Below are 17,108 nucleotides of genomic sequence, written 5' to 3' on the forward strand. Positions count from 1 at the left end.
TATGTTTAATATTTATATATAATATAATAATGTTTAATTGTTATATAATATAATATAATATAATATAATATAATATAATATAATATAATATAATATAATATAATATAATATAATATAATATAATATAATAGTTGGAGCATCTGTGCTCAGGAATAAACCGCTCCGATTACACATTTGGGATTAATTGCAATCCGAGGCTTCGTCGCTGGTATGTTTTCTCTGAATTAAGCACTGAAAATCCGCTGTGTTAGATTATGAGAACCATTTGGAGAATGCATGCTTCATGTATACTGGGAACGCTGAAAGGGGCAAAAGAAGATTTAACAGATTTTTTTTTTTTTTTGAGATATGAGGATAACATTATTTAAATTGCTTCAAAACAGCATTAGAGTATTTAGAGTTTCAGTGTGTGAACTACAACTGTATATAGTTACTAAAAGGAAGAATAATGAAGTGGAAAAAAAAAGTTTTAGCTCACTGTATGACACAATGTTTGAAGGAAACTTTAAAGGCCTTTAAAGTGAACCTTGAAGGCCTATGTACAAAGTATGCATGCTTCCAATTAGATGTTTAAGCATTGGCGTCTATATTGTGTACTTGCATATAGAGTATGTTTCTGGCTTTTAGTATCGTCAGTGGTCAGAACGAAGGTAAATAAATAAAAAACATATTTTTTTCAACCAGCATATTGAGGTTTTAAAGGGATACTCCACCCAAAAATGTAATTTTGAAAGTTGTTGCAAACCTGTATGAGTTTCTTTCTTCTGCTGAACACAAAGGAAGATATTTTGAAGAACGATTGGAACCAAACAGTTGTTTGGCACCATTGACTTCCATAGTAGAAAAAAAAAATACTATGGAAGTCAATGGTGCCAAAGTTCCAATCGTTCTTCAAAATATCTTGCTTTGTGTTCAGCAGAAGAAAGAAACTCATACAGGTTTGCAACAACTTGAGGGTGAGTAAATGATGACAGAATTTTCATTTTTGGGTGGAGTATCCCTTTAAGTTCAAAGGCAGCCTAGAATTTTTTTTACAGACATAAATCTTGATCCTAATGTCCTCCTGTTCAAAATAAACATGTTAGCACCATTTATATTTGGTCTAGAAAGAGTTGCTATAACACATAGCTGAATTTAAAAATAAAGGGAACTTGACCTTAAAGCGAACTCTACAAGTTTTCCGTATGCTTCTGTCAGGCTGTTTCGTTAAAAAAGAAACTCTTTTCTTACAGTTGGGAGGATAGAGTTGCCTAGTTCAATAGGATCAGTAGTCTGTCTGTCTGCTGAACAGACGTCTGTTAAGGTCTCATTGATGCTCTCCCATGGGAACGCCACCGATTTTCAAGTGCACATACCCTTTCTTTAGAGAGCCGAGCTCGCCACATTGGTTACAAGGATGCCACATTCTGCAAAAAGAGCAATCTCTTTGTTATACTATGGAGTGGTTTATGCTTTAGTTGTGCTCCTCGTTCACAGTGTTATTTTAGTTTCATTGAGGTAGCCTCCTATTATAGTTTTTATTATGTTTTATTTCAGTTTAAGTTTTGAAATAAAAAGTAAGTTTTGAAAAATATATTTTATTATCCCATGATATATATATATATATATATATATATATATACACACACACAATATTTTTAGTTTTACATTTTCCTTTTTCAATTTAATTTTAGTTACATTTTTAGTACTTGTTGTGTTTTGTCATCGTTAGTGTTTTTTTTTTTTTTTTTTTTAAGTTTAATAAAGAAATAAAAAAATCATATTTTTTTTAGGGCTGTCAAATGATTAATCAAGATTAATCACATCCAAAATAAAAGTTTTTTTTTACATAATATATGTGGGTGCACTGTGTATAATTATTTTGTATATATATAAATACACACACATGCATGTATATTTAAGAAAAAAATATAATTTATATATAAAATATTTATATTTATATATAATATAAATTATATATAAATCTATATACATGAAAATATTTCTTAAATATATACAAGCATGTGTGTGTATTTATACATATAAAATAATTATACACAATGCACCCACATATATTATGTAAAAAAAAACTTTTATTTTGGATGTGATTAATCACGAATTAATCATTTGACAGCCCTAATTTTTTTCAATTAATGATTATTTTGTGCAAGTAACGATTTTTCTTTATAAAAAATCATATTTTTGTATTATTTTTATAATTATTATGTTATCTTTATTATTATTATTATTATTATGTTATTTTGTTTTATTATTATTATTTTATTATAATTTTTTTTAATTATATTTTTTTTTAGCTTCCTATAATAACCCTGTGTCTTGATTTAGTACGGCTGTGTGCATTAGCGTTGGCCGGTAATTGAGCATCAGACCTGTCAGAGCCCGTGTTGTGACATTATGTCGGTGCGTTCCTGGCACTGCCGTGTCCCTGTTGACCCCTGACATTTGAGACGTGGCTAAAGTGCAGACTCTGTCAAGTGCGGCACCTTTCATCGGACAGCGGCGGGTGGCCCGGGGCTGCAAACCTAACACCGTATGACACTCTGGTCTGAGCCTGAAGAGCTGGCCTGGGAGTGAAGGGGACCGCCGGAGATCAGGAGACAGATCCCCGGCGCAGAGGCTCTGATATTTTCCTTTTAGTCAGCGGCCGTATGTCGGGGTTCATCAAAAAAGCAATCGTCCGCAGCTGTCTGAAGCAGTCACAATGAGCTGATGGGTAGTGCTGATAAAAGATAAAACACGGCCCTTCACCTTCACCTTCAGATAGCAGGTTCGGCGAGGACACTCGGGGTGACTTTTCCGCCTGTCCTAGCTGACTGTTAAGATGGGCCTTTTGAGTGTACAATAAGTGACACTGGACCAGCCTCACTGGGACCGTCTTTCTCTTTTACTTTTCATTTGGAAATCCAGCCAGCCGTGTGTCCTTCCTCCACTGAAAGAGCCTTTGAAAGTGCACAGATATAAAGTGAAGCAACGAACCCGTTACAAAACTCGCACAAAGATCTGAAGTGAGAACATTTCAAATCTGTTCAGTTAACACACAATTCACACACATATCTTTTAGATGTGAGCAATAAATATGTATTTATTTATTTACAATACGGTCGCATTAGTTATTGCATAACATAAACTAACACCGGATAATATAATTATTACACCATTTATTAATATTTGTTAATGCAAATTAATTCATGTTATGTTTGACTATGTTCACGGTTAATTAAATTACGTTAACAGATGCATGCTGTATTATTAAATGTTGAAATTAACTAACTAAGATCAATAAATGATCAAGTATTCTTTATTGTTAGTTCATGTTAACTAATGTGGTTACTAATTTTGACAAATGAAACCTTATTGTAAAGTGTTACTTTTTTGTTGTTGTTGTTTGAAAAAGCTTATGCAGGGCATTACAGAGAGAAAAGTGCCGTGCCAGGACAAAAGGGTATTTTATTTAATTTTATTTTAAATGATTTATTTATTTTTCATTTAATTTAATTTAATTTAATTTTATTTTATTTTATTTTATTTTATTTTATTTTATTTTATTTTATTTTATTTTATTTTATTTTATTTTATTTTATTTTATTTTATTTTGTTTTGTTTTGTTTTGTTTTGTTTTGTTTTATTTTTTTATTATTATTATTTTTATTTATTTTTACTTTATTTAAAAAAATATATTTTATTTTTTTCAATTTCATTTCATTATTTCATTTCTTTTTATTTTATTTCATTTATTTTATTTTATTTATAATATTTGATTTATTTTATTTTATTTATTTGAATGTTTCTCATGAAATGAAAGCGTGTCGCTGGCAGTCACTGAACTGCTCTGACTGTTTGTATCTCTTTGATTCAATTTGCCGGTGTTAATGAGGGTCAAACTATTGTTCCTATGATGCTGTTTAAATGTTACTATCTCCATTTTAATTACTCGCCAAAGGCATTTTTATTTGCATTTAGCTCTTAGTGAGCATTAAAACGAATATTCCGGGTTAAATACAAGTATTCCACAGAAAATACTTATGAATATGTACCAGGAATCATCTTTCAGTGTAAATCTAAAACATTACCCAGAAGAAACACCATATAAACTATCAACTCAGTGTGTGTGTGTCAGTGTGTTTGTGTGTGTGTGTGTGCGTGCGTGCGTGTGTGTGTGGTATTTACACTAACAACTCGACATTAGCATATACTGAGCTCTGACTATTCCTTTTATTTTGGATTTTGCGTACAAGTTACCTTCCAACAAAATATTACCACGGCAATTTGAACAGTTTGAACACTTTTTCCTTTTGAAACTTTTCTATGGGCAGAATTGGTTGGCTCACACCATATTACAGCAAAAGTGGCTGTTTGTGATTGCGCATTGGCCATTTGTTGGCTGAAAAGAGCATAAAAATAAAACCGTGGTCACTTCCATCAAAATTGTTCTCAATAATGTCTCATTAAAGCCTATTGTATGTGAAGATAGTGTGTCGATACATGTGTCTAACCGTGTCTAAAGTGCACGTGTCTATTATGCCTTGTCGTGGATAATTTAAGCATCTTTGGCCTTATTTTTCATAAAGTCACTTTTTAATAGACCTAGGGACAGTTGTGGGTCATGTTTTTCATCCTCTCAAGGGATGAAATCATGATTTGGGGTGCGTTTTTAAATTATTATATGTAAATGTCTTGTGCTAATGCACTCCATCATATTGAATCATTTGAATGAGAGAAAGAACAAACTGCGTACGCACTTCAATCTGACATTCTTGTAAAAGCACTCAATCTGTCACCCGAATTTCATGACCCTTAATATTGGCACAAACTCATGATTAGCACCAGCGTCGTATAATCTTTATGGACATCCAGCCATCGGGAAACCACGTCAAATCTGTGCCCTTGGAAGTTGCCGAGGAAGTGTTAGTATCTGTCAGCGCATCTAAACACTATGAAGCGCCAGTAGAGCGAGATCCGCCGCAGTCGAGCATGACAAATACAGCGACTGAGCTCTTGTCTTTATTACCTCGCTCACGTGTGTGTGTGTGTGTGTGTTGCGGTGTAGGCGTGCTAACCGCAGCAGAGCTGATTGTTTTGGAGCCAGTGTCTCGGTTGGGGGGTTAAACTGTCACTAGCTCTCTCTGGCTCTTGTCCTCAGACGCCGTTCAATTAGAGAGAATTGGTAATTGTAGGGCAAACCTGCATGTGAGATTCTGGAACTGTAGCACTGGAGATGAGGTGACAGAAAGAGACATTTTTGCAATAGGCTTTGAGGCCTGTAATATAAATGCTAATGCTTTTAAGCAATGCAAGCTTTTTGAAATATGAACAGAGAGCATTGCATTCTCAGTGTTGGCACTAGAGGTGCTGTAGCGATCATTCGTTTATTTAAATGGTCTTCTTTACTGTCAGTTTTCTCTTTCAGATCAACTACTGTTATTTTTTATTTTTTTAATATTGCAGAGCAAAAGTTTGAGGGCAATATCTCTGAGAAACAAGTTTGTGAAGCTAGTTAGTGTTAATTTAGTATAAAGCATATGCTATTATAGTAGCCTATTTATTAATATTTTGACTTAAATATATATATGTATATATATATGTGTAGCTTTATATTTAACCCTCAGGGGTTGTTCGGCCCAAATGGACCCGAAGCGTTTAAATATATATTTTTTTAAATCATAGCTTTATCGGAATGGTCCGAAATTTGGTGACTTTGTTGGTACTTGGTATATGAACACCCAAAAAAATTGGGGACAGGATTTGAATAGTCTAAGTGGTTGTAAAAAAAATAGTAAAACTCTGGACCTTCGGGTCCAAATGGACCCGCATAGGAAATGAATGGGAAATTCAAGTTTTTTTGTGCGTACAATCTACAAATCAGCCACGATCCAGAAAAAAAGCACACAACAGTGAAGGGGTGAATCTATAAAACACCAAGAGTGCAAAACACACACACACACACAAACACACTTTTATACACATACACACTAATAAATTCAGATTACATGGGTTTTGAATTTTTAAAATGCTCAGTTTGTCCACCAGATGGCATCCATCTCATTTCAAAAATTGCTTTCATGAGGCCTAGGCTTGACTCTAAAATGAAATACAGCTTTAAAAAAAAAATAATAATAAAACTTTTAAAAAATTCTATTATATTCAATGGGGAAAAAATGTGTCATAATTATTGCATTAATATTAATTATAAATCATTTTTATTTTTGAAATTGTCTCAAAACACCAAAAAAAAAAAAAAAAAAAATTATAAAAAACAAGTAAAAAAAAAAAATGTATGATTAAAAAAAAAAAAAAAAATTAATCCTGCCCTTTGGGTCCATTTGGACCCGAACACCCCAAGTGTGACTGTTAAACGAACAACCCCAGAGGGTTAATGGTTTAATGGCACAGACATGTATGTGCAATATGTGCAAATTGTAATGTTGTGTTAGCGTATACAAAACATGTATTTTTATGTTTTTGGCCCTTTTTTCAGTAAAAATATGAATGTTCAGCTCCATAGGATAATTTTATTGCTGAAAGGTTGCTCTTTCAGATCTCGGGAGACCTTAATGGAGATTTTAAGCATGTTTAATTTAAGGACCACCGTCTCTGTGATGTTTCTCATAAAATGCCTTTAGAGAAATGCAAATTAGACACAAATGAGTTGCCGTAAGAAAAGCATCTGACAAGCAGAAGCGATTGCGATTGTAAAGAGATTGTTTTGTATGAAAGGTCCTGTTGAGTGTGTAAACACATTGTGCTGAATTAAACATACGTGTTTCAGAAGTGTGATCATGCAGAAGCGTAAGGAAGGAATGTTGTTGTGTGGGATGTTTCTGTTGCCTTGGGCATAAGCAAGGTGGTTTGAAAAGTTCACGTTAGTTTGTGAAAGATGTGTTGTCATGTTAGTTTAAAATATTTCCATCCAACCATTCATTTTCCAGACCGCATTTCCTATGTAGGGCTGTGGGAGTTTAATATTTACTCGAATGAATGAGGTCAACTCAGACGTTAAGCTAACAGTCCACCACACTCCAGCTCTTATTATAATATAAATGCATACTTACTCATCATGTTTGGGTCAGACAATAACATGTTGCTTTAAGCAAAGTTTATTTATATTAAATTAATTGTGATTATTCATGCTTAGCTTTTCCATTCGTATGTAAAAGTATTAGTATTTTAAAATGAGTTAGTATTGTGCAAAAATGTGAATGCGTATTCAGGGGATGCTGGATTCACATTTCCTCTTTTCCCACTTTTTCGAGTTGACAGATGGCGAGTTGACTCTAGCCGTGTTAGTTCACTGGCAGTGCATCGGTGTTAATGATGCCGGCCGAACATGCCTAGTGTCCGAAAGAAAGGGCATGTGATGCTGGCTTGAGTGCTAATGTAGATCTTTAGAGAGATTGAGCTTTATTTGGATTAGTAGGGCAGTGCACTAGTTTTTGTCTTGCCGGCAGATTTCTGTACTCTTTTGTGAAGAATAAACAGCAATGATTACTGACATAGAGAGCTGCTGTAATGTGTACGTTTATAGGCCACACCATAAGTTACGCGTTTCCATTGGCTTTTGGATCATTGCAGAAAATACGTTTTGTGATTCTGATTTGTTCATCAAGATATTCCTCACAAATGAACACAACATTTATGAATTAAGAAAAGTCTAAAGGCAGAATATACAGTAAATGACCTACACACGGTTGCATGACTTCAACGTAACCATCGCTAAGCTATAACTCTTTCAATCTTTGTTTTAAAATCTTTAAGTTGGACATTTTGAGTTCGAATAGTTTGCAAGAGTGCGAGTATAAAGTTAATAATAATAAGTTAAATGTATGAATTAGCTTACTCAAATATTTCAAGTTAAGAGCAATTCAAATGTATGAGTACCAAATAAAAATCTGCTATTTCTGCTTACTTAAACTTAAAAAAATGTATGTAACTGATTACCTCAAATCTTTTGAGTTTTGCCAACTTATTTGAGTTTACAGTGAGTGCATTAACACATATAACTTTGGATTTGAAAAATGTATTGATAAATGTTGAAATCGCCATTGACTAAGATTAATAAATCATGTAGAAGTTTTGTTTATTGTTAGTTGATGTTAACTAAACAGTCCCTCCAGGATTTCACGATTTTTTTGTGTGATTTTTGCGATCAAAATGACTGATTTTGTGGTGGTAGTTTCCAGAAATTATATTTTGATTTTTATATTTTATAATTAGGACATCACATTTACCATAATAGTATTATGTCAGATGCACAATACATGACACAAATCACAAACAAAATGCATAAAGCTTGTTTATTTGGTCTAATCAAATTCTTTTTTTTAAAATTGTGCTGTAGCCTATTGTTGTTTCTTTGATTAACATGAACAACTCTGACAACAGCAAGTAAATTAGGTTACTGTCACTTTAAGACCTACTACAGTAATGACAAACTTCCTAATCAGTTATTACTGATTGTTTTACGTAAATACTTGCCAAGATGAATATTTTGAAGTAATTGTAGCTATGTGTATTTGTTCAAGCGCTATAAAGAGAATTCAATATTCTAACTAGGCGGTGACACGCAGTCAGTCAGTCAGTCACACACACACACACACACACACACACGCTTACAGTCAGAGACAGACTGTCACTCGACTGGCTGAAATTAGTTTTCTTTCATGATATACTGCGCTTTTAATAATTATTTTTAGTACCATCGAGCATATCATACTTTTTGTTATGTCATTCAATCATGTTAAACGCGTTAATAAGTTTGCCGTATCCCAATGAAAGCCTGGGCGCTTATGTGAGAGGGCAGGAGAGACGCATTTTCTTTCGCCATGTTTCTGACCGACTGCTCACAGACATCACGCGTGCGCAACATCTGTACCCACGTAAAAATGCATTGAAACTTTAACTAGAGATATTTTGATTATAATTTAATGTTTTGTGAGGTATTTTGTGATTATTTTGCGGTTAAATTGGAATTATGCAGGATCGCAAAAAAATTCGACATTTTGTTGATTTTGCGTTGTATCCAGCGATCGCAGGATCGCGAAGAAACTGGAGGGACTGACTAATGTTAACAAATGAAACCTCATTGTAAAATGTTGAGGCCTGTTCACACCAATGACGATAACTATAACTATGAAGATATAGTTCTAAAAATCATTCCTAATATAAAAGAATATTAGATTCAACTATAACGATAACAACATAGAGGAACGATATGTTGGAATCACTTTCAGAATGTTTTTTTTTTCCCCAGCTGATGAATGATAAAAACATTGACAGCCAATCAATGTCAGGATATCGTCCGCTGGTGTGGACACGAATATAGTTATCGTAGAGATATCTTTAAAGTTATAGTGCGAACTGGCCGTATTTTCTTGTAAAACATACTCATCTTTGTTTTATTAACGAGTAAGAAAAACCTTGTTTCACAGTGTACCGAAGTCACACATAAGACCCCAGAAGTCCTTTAGTTGAAGTCGTGATCTTCCTGTTAGCTTCTGCTTCTTATTAACTACTTCTGTCACTTCTTGCACCTTCTCAACCCCTCTCTGACATTTGAAACGAAAGAGAGGAACAGAAGGAGGTGCTGCACCTTCAGTGATCTGATTATTTCACATCCAAGCCTACACTCGCAAGCTGCTCCGTGCGAAGTTTCACTCGTGTGTGTGTGTGTGTTGGGTTTGATTCTTGATTCTGGAGGCTCGTGCCAGATTGGATTGGGCATACTGTCATAATAACTGCGGATTAGATCCTTCTGCTGACAGGAATGTTCTTTTTGTCGTGCCAAACGCGCGCGTCACATTAGAGCAGCTCTAAGCTCGTCGCGTTGTGTCGCATCTCTTAACACCCTTCAAGGTTAATTCTGTGCCTTCCTAAAACCATTGGTCATATATTTTCATTCCCAGATGCGGCTGACGAGTCTCAGGATTTGTTCAGCAAGATTTCCCATGGGTCGGTTTACCCTGGCTATGTGGTTCAGCGCGGAATGAGAAATCAAATGTGCCAGGCTTAAAATGGAACACAATGTACCCAACAGGATTTCTGTGCAGTTGCTCAAAGCCATTTTATCTTCTCCCAGTACATGCAGCACAGTATATTATTGTCCTTTATGGGTTTTTATAAGCAGGACTCCCCGTTTCAGATTTATCCTGAAGGCGTTTCCTTAGAAAGATTGAGGAGGCACTTTGCTCGTGCTTTTCTTCGCATCAACAGCATGCTGATATAATGATATCATTGTGCACTTATGATTCGAATCCCTTTTAAGGGGAAAAAAAAAGGATTTGAGCATATTCTTCTTTAAGGGTTATGCGCTACAGTTTATATTACACCAGAGAATGATGCAATTGGATTGATTTCAATTTCACTCAGAAATTTCTAGTAAATTTCACAAAGAATTACAAAGAAAGTAGAAAAACTGAAATATCTTCAAATAATATGAAGGCATATGAAGTGTGACCATAAGATGAGGACATTTTTAACTTTGTAGGTGAATCGGTAACCAGTTATCATTCTGTTGAGAGGCTCAGAAGATGTCGTATGATTTCAAACAGAACCGGGTCTTTCAATGTCCCTCAAACCGGATCTTAGGCATTATCAAACGCTCCGTCAGAGCCGTTGGATAATGTGCATTATTGTGATAAATCTGAGCATTCTGAATCTTTAAATTGAATCTTTCATTTTATTTTTTGAACCGAGTCATTGATTTGATCCTTTTTAGTTGTCTTCATTTTTTTTTTTAAATCTTTGAATATTATGAATCTAATCTTCGTATTGAATCATTAATCATTTTGAATCTTTAGAATTTTTTTTTTTTAATTCAGTCTTTTGAATTTTATCTCTGATTTGAATCTTTTAATTGAATCAAATAATCAAATATTGCATCAAATGTCAGGACTATTAAAGGAAGTACTTAAATTAGATTGGTACCAGAGAGCACAATTATTGTTTACATTTCTATTCAGTGCCTTTAACATGATATGCTAATGATTTGAAATGTTAAATAGGACCTAATATGCTTTTTTTTCCATGTTCATCTTTCTTTAGTGTGTAATGTTGCTGTTTTGAGGCACGAAAAAGCTCTGCAAAGTCCCTCCAGCAGGAGTTCTTCACTATATCAGTGTCAGTGTTTCTGAATTCCCTGAAACGCCTCCATTGTAGTCTTGAGTTTCTTCCGGGAACGAACACGTCACGATATTCCTCATTTAAATAATTAATGCGCAGAATAAAGGGGCGGGGCCTGGTTGAGTTAGTTAGTAGTGTGTTAAACTGGTGGTTATGGTAAGGGGCGGGACATTTCACAAACACACTTGAAGCGCTCGACCAATCACAACACACTGCTCAAGCCGACCAATCAGAGCACAGTGTGCTTTTCAGAAGGAGGGGCTTCATAAAGACAGGAACTAAACAGAGCGTTACTGACAGACTGGGAAGAGAGGAGCCGCAACAATGGAGAATATGGGGTGTTTTTGTTGAACATTCAAGCATGAAAACCTTTTCTTGTAGAGGCCAGAAACAAATCAAGACTTTGAAAATGGAAATAATAGGTCGTCTTTAAGAATGGTTGGCCGATATGTTTTGTAAAGGTTTTTTCAACCATTGTATTAGTCTTTGACAATTTATCATCAGTGATCAAGGCTGTCAAAGACAAAGATTTTATTTAGTGTTGCATTGAGAAGAGTTCAAATGAAAGTTTCTAAAATGAAAATGAAATACATGTGGTATTTCGTGGCTTCCATGTTGCCAGCAAAAAAAGTGTTAAAACTAGTGTCGGTTTTGGCCATTGGCCTGTAAGCAGAATCACAGCTCAAGGGATTGTTCGATTGCGACTGGCTGGTGTGAAAAAGGAGATTTTATTGGAATTTGCTGCTATTGTGGAAGGCGTCTGAAGCCGGAGCTCATAAATGACTCACAGGTCTCTCTGTCCTCAGGAAATCTCGGCTGCTGATCAAGCTTACTGCATGTTGCATTCTCCATGGCTTAGCTCGATTCCTGGGCTTTTCAGATTGATTTGCGACAGGAATATCAGAGCATTGCGAGAAAGGCTGCTTTACTTTCATAAAAAATGCATTGTTTTGCATGCTTTCTAGCTGTGAAATGTAGAAACATGGAAATGACCTAGTTTGTGCTCCTGCATGTTGAACGCACGTCATGTTTCTCCATCATTTCTTCTGCATGACAGTTGTGTCAAAGTTAAGATAGATTTCTATTAAATAAATGCAGTGGGCAAACCCGCAGGAACATTTTATTGCTCACAGGTTACGCTTTAATAACTCAGTGCTATATGCGTGTACATGAGCATGACTCCAGAATAAATCATTTTGTTGACCTCAAGTTCCTACAATCTATAGTATTTATTGACTTGAGGAATTTCATTACTTTTATACATCAGTGTACCTGAACAGCTCCATTTTAAAGATATGTAGGTGTACTGTAGGTGTTTTTAAAAATATGGTCGGTAAGATTGTCTCTTCTGCTCGCCAAGGCTGCATGATTAAAAAAACTGCTGTAAAAACAGTAATACTGTGAAATATTTTACGTAGCTGTTTTCTATTGTAATATATGCTATTCCTGTGATCAAAGCTGGATTTTCAGCATCATTACTCCAGTCTTCAGTGTCACATGATCCTTCAGAAATCACTCTAATATGTTGATTTGATGCTCAAGGAACATTTATGATTATTATCAGTGTTTAAAACAGTTGTGCTGCTGCTTCATATTTTTGTGGAAATCTTGTTTATTTTCAATATTTTTTGATGAATAGAATCAATCTAACATAACATTAAAATGTAATATTATCAAATTAATGCATTTTTACTGAATACATATATGAATGTCTTTAAAATAAAAATAAAAATAATAAAATAAAATAAAATCTTACCGGCCCCAAACTTTCGAACCATAATGTAATTGGAAGGTATTGCTGAAATTCAATAATGAGACGTGATTCTTCATTTAGGGCATTCGTGAATCAGTCATAATCTTCTTATTAAAAATAATTATATATATATATATATATATATATATATATATATATATATATATATATATATATATATATATATATATATAAATAATAACTTTAAAACCTTTATATATATATATATATATATATATATATAGAGAGAGAGAGAGAGAGATATTATTAGGACCCAAACTAAAGAAAATGATTGCATATTTTGCTTCTCTGCACTCTTTAGGAAAAATGTCTTATATATGTATATATCAGCCTGTTCTCATCCTTTGGCGTCATACATGTGATGCTTTGTACATTTCGTCGAAATCTTAAACACATGTCATCCTTTAGCATCAATATGAGACGCAGAACCCAAGGCGTCATACACTCTAAACAATGCTGGGTTGTAACCCAAATTTGGGTCAAATATGGACAAACCCAAATGTTGGGTTTAAAATGTAATTACAAATTTTAACCCAACTTCAACTTTCACTTTCAACTGTACATTTTTTAATGACATTTTTAACCCAACATTTGGGTTAGTCCATATTTGACCCAAATTTGTGTTGAAACAACCCAGCGTTTTTTAGAGTGTATAGGTGACGCTCGTCTAAATCCAACGCACATGGCATCGTTTAGCGTCAATATGAGACGCAGATCCCAAGGCGTCATAACCGTACCCTACCCCAGACCTAAACCTACCCATAACAGTGCGTGTTATATTGACGCTAAAGGATGCCATGTGCGTAAGATTTCAACGAAATGTCATATGGCGTCACCTATATGACGCCAAAGGATGAGAATGCGTTGGTATTCTGGTATTCTGCGTTGGTATAATGATTAATATATATATACACTCACCGGCCACTTTATTAGGTACCCCATGCTAGTAACGGGTTGGACCCCCTTTTGCCTTCAGAACTGCCTCAATTCTTCGTGGCATAGATTCAACAAGGTGCTGGAAGCATTCCTCAGGGAGTTTGGTCCATATTGACATGATGGCATCACACAGTTGCCGCAGATTTGTCGGCTGCACATCCATGATGCGAATCTCCCGTTCCACCACATCCCAAAGATGCTCTATTGGGTTGAGATCTGGTGACTGTGGAGGCCATTTTAGTACAGTGAACTCATTGTCATGTTCAAGAAACCAATTTGAAATGATTAGAGCTTTGTGACATGGTGGAAGTAGCCATCAGAGGATGGGTACATGGTGGCCATAAAGGGATGGACATGGTCAGAAACAATGCTCAGGTAGGCCGTGGCATTTAAACGATGCCCAATTGGCACTAAGGGGCCTAAAGTGTGCCAGGAAAACATCCCCCACACCATTACACCACCACCACCAGCCTGCACAGTGGTAACAAGGCATGATGGTTCCATGTTCTCATTCTGTTTACGCCAAATTCTGACTCTACCATCTGAATGTCTCAACAGAAATCGAGACTCATCAGACCAGGCAACATTTTTCCAGTCTTCAACTGTTCAATTTTGGTGAGCTCTTGCAAATTCTAGCCTCTTTTTCCTATTTGTAGTGGAGATGAGTGGTACCCGGTGGAGTCTTCTGCTGTTGTAGCCCATCCGCCTCAAGGTTGTGCGTGTTGTGGCTTCACAAATGCTTTGCTGCATACCTCGGTTGTAACGAGTGGTTATTTCAGTCACTGTTGCCCTTCTATCAGCTCGAACCAGTCTGGCCATTCTCCTCTGACCTCTGGCATCAACAAGGCATTTCCGCCCACAGAACTGCCGCTCACTGGATGTTTTTTCTTTTTCAGACCATTCTCTGTAAACCCTAGAGATGGTTGTGCTTGAAAATCCCAGTAGATTAGCAGTTTCTGAAATACTCAGACCAGCCCTTCTGGCACCAACAATCATGCCACGTTCAAAGTCACTCAAATCACCTTTCTTCCCCATACTGATGCTCGGTTTGAACTGCAGGAGATTGTCTTGACCATGTCTACATGCCTAAATGCACTGAGTTGCCGCCATGTGATTGGCTGCTTAGAAATTAAGTGTTAACGAGCAGTTGGACAGGTGTACCTAATAAAGTGGCCGGTGAGTGTATATATATATATATATATATATATATATATATATATATATATTAATCATTATAGTTTTACAGTGATAGAGAAGTCAGCAGGGTGTTTCCATTAAACAGAATTGGTCCAGTCAACCTCTCAGATAAAAGCATGAAAATAATTCCATGATGTTTTCCTCAGTCTCAGAGTACAACGAAACATCCCTGTGTCCCTCGTTTAAAGCCACATTCGCTCGCAGACAGTCTCTCTGTGTTGTTCTGCGTGAAGTTAATGGCTGATTAGGAAACAGTGTCTGTGAGAGAGGCTGCTGTGATGAAACTGCAGGAACACACTGCGTTCAAAGCTCTCCTGCGCTCAGCATTTGATGTGGGAGTGTAAAACGAGGAGCGTCAGAGCGGCTGCGTTTGATCCTCTCCGCTCACAGTCTTCAGGAGCTCCAGAAACACTGCTACATTTGGAGCGGGAGAGGAAGGGAAGTCTGGCGCTGTCTGGATCTGAAGGATCATCAGGATGATGAAGACAGGAAGAGTTTATCCTCCAATCCGGAGGTGTGACGCGGCTTCAGAGTCGCAACTGATCCTACGCTTGTTCTTTCAATTACGAGCCGATGGTAGAGTCGTGTAAAGCAAAGATTTTGAAGGGTAAATAAATCAAGCTTGACAGAATACATGTGTTTGAAACATTAGAAACGTTCTTTGTGAACTCTCTCCCGTACTGAACAGGGCAGAGTAGATACTACAGGAGCTTAAAGTGAGAAAAGAAGCGCTTTTGCTCGATTGCAAGGAATAAACTGAGGCTTACGATAGTTAGCGGAGGCCGTATTACATAGTCTAGCCTATATTGTATTCTACCTACCATTTTTATTTTATTTTAAAACATTCGCTTATTCAGATATAGAAATGGTTATTTTGCATTTTTAAAAAAAAAGCCTTGACTCTGGGCAGTCCAATTACATATTTAGTTAAGAAAATGATGTATTTTATACTGCAAATTTTGGAAATTGCAGTAGGCCATCAAGGGTTAAAGATGATGATGATGATGATGATTATATTTTCAGTGCTATTTTAGTATAATTTTATACTATGTAATATGTATTCATATTTTGATTTAGCTTTAATTTTTATTATTTTTGTCTAATATTTTATTTTACTTTAGCTTTATTTCAATTACCAAAAATGATTTGTTTTAGTTTTAGTAAATGATAACACTTGTTTCATACATTTAAACAAACCAGTAAACATATTTTTTGTCTTTTTTGTTTTGTTTTGTTTTGTCTCCGAGTACAAGGTAATGTCACAAGGTAATTATGAGAGGAAGTTTAAAAAAATAAACACAATTATAATATCTAAAGTCCCAGCTAAAAGACAAGCTTGCAATTGTGAGATGTAAACTCACAACCTCTGTTTCACGCAACTTTATTTGTGTCTTTTCTTCCCTATCTGAGTAAAAAAAAGGCTTCTGGAACAAGAACAAATGTGGGCGGGGCTAATCCATGTATTAGATGGTTGTGGTTTGCTATTGGTCGATCTCATGTGAGTGACAGGTTGCCCCGCCCTCGTCATCAGAGAAGAGCTTTATAATGAGCTGCAAGAGTTGTTTCGATTAAAGATTATGTGCACGGATAAATCATTTATAATATATTCCATAAAAAATGTGAATTTAGATTTTATGGTAATACAAAGCCGTAACTATTATTATTTTTACTCTGAAGTAGGCTTCTATATTAATTAGCACACCTGTACTGTATATTCTGTATATTTTCACACTTGATTTTCAGGTTGTCACCCTTGTGAAAACCCGTGTTTGGTGCTGCAGTTGTAGTGTTTTAAGGCAATGGCGCACAGCACTGTCAGGTTTGATCAGAGAAATCAACACGTCCTTTCAGAGCTCTCTGTGAGCGATCAGCCCGCATGTTTCCAGCTGACCGTCTGCTCCTCTCAGTGCGGCCTTGACCTTTGGAGAGCGCCGGCACATGATGGACAGAAGGTGGCTGGCATACAAGCTCCTGAGTCAAGTATAAAGATAGAGAATGACATGCAATTATCCGAGGTGGTTGGAAGTAGATGTGAGAATGCTGCCATTTGAGCTCCGTCAACAAGTGTCTGTGAATCTTTGCGAAT

At 35.7% G+C, this 17,108-nt stretch overlaps 1 protein-coding gene across 3 annotated transcripts in view; it reads left to right on the top strand.

Annotated features, from left to right (window-relative positions):
* gpc6a (glypican 6a) overlaps window positions 1-17,108 on the top strand; it is a 210,728-nt gene that overhangs the window by 112,685 nt on the left and 80,935 nt on the right. The gene's annotated exons all lie outside the window — the stretch shown is intronic.

This window comes from Rhinichthys klamathensis, unplaced genomic scaffold (assembly GCF_029890125.1).
Source record: "Rhinichthys klamathensis goyatoka isolate OS25496 unplaced genomic scaffold, OSU_Roscu_1.1 h1tg000157l_1, whole genome shotgun sequence".
Lineage (NCBI taxonomy): Eukaryota > Metazoa > Chordata > Actinopteri > Cypriniformes > Leuciscidae > Rhinichthys > Rhinichthys klamathensis.